Source organism: Macaca thibetana, chromosome 17 (assembly GCF_024542745.1).
Source record: "Macaca thibetana thibetana isolate TM-01 chromosome 17, ASM2454274v1, whole genome shotgun sequence".
Lineage (NCBI taxonomy): Eukaryota > Metazoa > Chordata > Mammalia > Primates > Cercopithecidae > Macaca > Macaca thibetana.
This window is the reverse complement of record NC_065594.1, coordinates 19,461,819-19,466,372: the sequence shown is the minus strand read 5'-3', so window position 1 is coordinate 19,466,372 and position 4,554 is coordinate 19,461,819. Positions and strand designations below refer to the sequence as shown.

The 4,554-nt window shown below is 41.2% G+C and overlaps 1 pseudogene across 1 annotated transcript; it reads left to right on the top strand.

Moving 5' to 3' along the window:
* Positions 1–353: 353 nt before the first annotated feature.
* LOC126940349 (selenoprotein K-like) lies at positions 354–1,740 on the top strand (annotated as a pseudogene). The gene has a single exon (XR_007720712.1). The product of XR_007720712.1 is annotated as a selenoprotein K-like (transcript).
* The last annotated feature ends 2,814 nt before the right edge of the window (positions 1,741–4,554 follow it).

Genomic DNA, 4,554 nt, shown 5'->3' with positions numbered 1-4,554 from the left:
TGAGCGATGGTGGCAGAGGAAGGAAGTAGCTCATACTTGGAAGAACAAACAGTTGCTAGAATATGCTTGTGGTTTAGAGCTTCTTTCAAAAATCCTGTTAGCTGCAAAAGAAAGGAAGGACTAATATTTTCCACGATTTCAGTAACATCTTTATGAAGATGCTCCTTTTGAATGTAGTACAGAAAGTTAGAAAACACTTAGGCATGGTATCTGACATAGTGCCCCTTAGGGAGCGTTGCATATACAGACAATCGGGGGCTTACGATGCTTTGACTTAAAAGTTTTCAACATTATAATAGTTCCAAAGGTGATGCACATTCAGTAGAAACCGTACTTCAAGTCTCCATACAACTATTCTGTTTTTCATGTTCAGAATGTTGTTCCCATAAATTACATGAGCTATTCAACACTTTCTAATAAAACAGGATTTGTATTAGATGACTTTGCCCAACTGTAGGCTGATGTAAGTGTTCTGAGTGTGTTTAAGGTAGGCTAGGCTAAGCTCTGATGTAGGTTAGGTGTATTAAAAGGACTTAGGATGTTTTCCCTTCCCAATAAACGCATCGTAAGTCAGGAAGCACCTGTATCTGATAGAGGTCTACCTTTACCAATTTAAACTGTGACAAATTTAATGTTCCTGTCTTGCTTTTAAATTGGAGAGCAACAGCAGATCCCAGATAAATACCGAAGTTAGCTTTGTGTTCTTCACTATTTATTGAACAGTTCAGAGGGCAAGGAAGCAAAGAGAAACGCTCTGAGTGTGTCTTTGCTTGCTAGCTCCTGAATTCTTAACAATTCTACACCACTCCGAAGCAGGGAAGTGGGGCAAGATGGTTTACGTCTCAAACGGACAAGTGTTGGACAGCCAGAGTCAGTCTCCATGGAGATTATCTTTGATAACAGATTTCTTCTGGGGAATAGCTGAGTTTGAGGTTTTGTTTTTCAAAACTCTGCTTCAGCAAGATGTGAAAAAAAGAAGCTATGGAAACTCATCTGATTCCAGATACAATGATGGAAGAGGGCCGCCGGGAAACCCTCCTCAAAGAATGGGTAGAATCAATCATCTGCATGGCCCCAGTCCTCCTCCAGTGGCTGGTGGATGAGGAAGGTAAATGTCCACTCTAAGAAGCAGACAACTGGACATGCGCATTCATAGCGAAGGAAACCATCAAGAAGTGGAAGGCTGGCCATGTTGGAGCAGTAGATGAATGTCTATGTCTAAACAAGGACTGCTCTGTGTCCTCACAGATGAACTAGGTCCTGCTAGGAATTCCCTCTGCAGGGAACTGGCCTGATTGACTTGCAGTTCCATAAATGCACATGTTTGCCTCATTACCTTTTTTGTATAGTTTATCTTAAAGTATTAATATAGTTTTAATAAGTAAATATTCTTAGGTTGCAAAAAAAAAAAAAAAATTCTGGCCGGGAGCAGTGACTCACGCCTGTAATCCCAGCATTTTGGGAGCCCAAGATAGGCAAATTATGAGGTCAGGAGATTGAGACCATCCTGGCCAACATGGTGAAACCCTCTCTCTACTAAAAATACAAAAAATACAAAAATTAGCTGGGCGTGGTGGTGTACACCTGTAGTCTCAGCTACTCGAGAGGCTGAGGAGAATCTCTCAAACCTGGGAGGCATAGGTTGCAGTGAGCTGAGATTGCGCCACTGCACTCCAGCCTGGTGACAGAGCAAGACTCTGGCTCAGAAAAAAAAAAAAAAAAAAAAACAACAGATAAAAACCATATTACAGTGGCCTTCCTGTATTTTTTATCTGCTTTTTTTCTGTTCTCTGCTTTGGAGTCAGAAACTTCAGTTCAAATCCCTGCCATGTCAACATAACAATCTTTCAGCCTGTTTCCTCCTTCGTAAATGATGGGTATAATTTCCATCCCACAGGATTTGTGTTAGAATTGAGTGAGGTAATGTATTAATACATACTACGTGCTTCAAAAATACTATCCGTCTCTTTCCACATGGTTGTCAGAACTCCAGTGCCATGATGGATACAGAGTGAATCATTTTCTTCACTGTCCACTATCAATTTGAGAATGGCAGGTTGCTGCTTTTACATTTTCAGATCTAGTTAACATTACCTTCCATCAGTGAAATAGAATACTTAATCTTTATTATGTATTTCCCTCATTTTCCTATATCTTTTAAGTCATTTTATCACTATTTTAAAAATCAGTTTTGTGAACTCTTGCTTTTGCATGGAGGAAAATGGGATTGATCAAACATTGAAATGGGATGATTGGTTCTCTAATTTCTCTGTATTCAGTCCTACACCTAATAGCTTCAAGCTCTCTCCTAGGAAGACAGGACTCTGGGTATATCTAAATGAGTAGACATCCTTAATGAGTTTTCTCTGTTGTATGCTGTAATATCTTTTTGAGTGTTCCAGAGAACTGAATAAAAGTAGATCTCTCCATATTAACTATATGATAATGGTTAACACCTGTGTGGTACTTTGCTTATGAAGTGTTTTCACATGTATCACTCATTCATTAATTTGTTAAGCATTTACTGAGCTCTGTTACATGCTTTGCCTTTACTAGACACCAGAGTATAGTATACTGAAGTACTCCTTGACCTTGAGGTGTCATAAAAAATGTGACTTCCCAAGAAACCTTCTCCTCCTGCTTTGTGAAGTCACTCCGCCCTTCTTATTGTCTAATACCACACTCTGTCTCCTTTATGATATTTTCTGTGCTGATCTCCTTAAGGGTAGGGGTTGTGTCAGTTTCTGTCCTTTCTTGAGGTCCTGAATGTAAGACCTAGCTATTGCTAGGCCCAAAATAGGAACTCAATAAAACCAGTTGAGTGATTGGAAGAATGGATGAAGGCAACATGCTCATAGGGAAGAGATGGGCCAAGATTCATTGCTATACAGTGTGATGGGTGCCAAGGCAGAGAGGTGGGTTGAGGGCATTGTGTTAGTCTGTTTTAAGCTGTTATACCAGAATACCAGAGACTGGGTAATTTATAAAGAACAGGAATTTGTTCCCTCACAGGTCTGGAAGTCAGAAAGTCCAAGATGAAGGCACTGGCTGGTTCAGTTACCTGGTGAGGGTCTGGTCTTTTTACTTCCAAGATGGCGGCTTGACTGTTGCATCTTGAGGAGTGGGGGAAGAATGCTGTGTGCTCATATACTAGAAGGCAGAAGGACAAAAGGGGATGAACTCCCTCTTTCAAGCCCTTTTATAAGGACATCTAATCCCATTCACAAGATAGGAGCCCTTGTGGCCCGATCACCTTTTAAAGGCCCCACCTCTTAATACCATAAATCACTTTAGCAATACCTAAATTTTGGAGGAGACACACTCAAACAATAGCAGGTATAAAAGACAAGCGTTTAATCAGACTATATGTCAGTTGATAATTTTTCCTTCCCTGCAGGAGACCTGTCTGTGAGTGGCTGGGAGACCTGTTTAATTCTGGGGTATAGAATTAAGATGGCCGTCTGCCTGTAAGTAGAAATAAACTGCATTCTCCCAAATCAGCTTTGTTCATAATAAAAGTAATATTCTGGCCTCCTTATACCATACTCTCTCTCTCTCTCTCTCTCTCTCTCTCTCTCTCTCTCTCTCTCTCTCTCTCTCTCTCTCTCTCTCTCTCTCTCTCTCTCCTCTCTCTTTTTTTTTTTTTTTTTTTTTTTTTTCCGAGACAGAGTCTTGTCTGTGGCTCCAGGCTGGAGTGCAATGGCATGATCTCGGCTCACTGCAATATCTGCCTCCTGGTTTCCAGTGATTCTCCTACCTCAACCTCCCAAGTAGCTGGGATTACAGGCATGTGCGACCATGCCCAGCTAATTTCTGCATTTTTAGTAGAGGCAGGGTCTCACTGTGTTGGCCAGGCTGGTCTCCAACTCCTGACCTCAGGTGATCCGCCTGCCTTGGCATCCCAAAGTGCTGGGATTACAGGTGTGAGCCACCACGCCCAGCCTATTAGCTATTTCTTAAACAGTTCACAACTTGGTTCAAGAAGAGGTAGGCTATCTATTGCCCCATCCTCTACTTTTTTTTGGTTTTATTTTGAGACGGAGTCTCACTCTAGCCCAGGCTGGAGTGAAGTGGCGCTATTTCGGCTCACCACAACCTCCGCCTCCTGGGTTCAAGTGATTCTCCTGCCTCAGCCTCTGGAGTAACTGGGATTACAGGCATCTGCCACCATGCCTGGCTAATTTTTTGTATTTTTAATAGAGATGGGGTCTCACCATGTTGGCCAGGCTGGTCTTGAACTACTGACCTCAGGTGATCCACCCGCCTCAGCCTCCCAAAGTGCTGAGATTACAAGCATGAGCCACTGTGCCCGGCCAACTTTTTTTTTTTTAACTGAATACCTAATTGTTAGGTTATTCTTTTGTCTGTTATTGCTCTCCTTAACACATATAAAATAGACCAAACTGACATGATCATATTTTAGAAAAATACATTTTTTTTGGAAAAGGAAATGGAAAAAAAAGATAAATAGCTTAATTTAAGAAAAAAAATTTTAAATGGCTTAAATTGTCCACTTATCATAGCATAGAATTAGAAATCCCAGTCTTTGTGGCT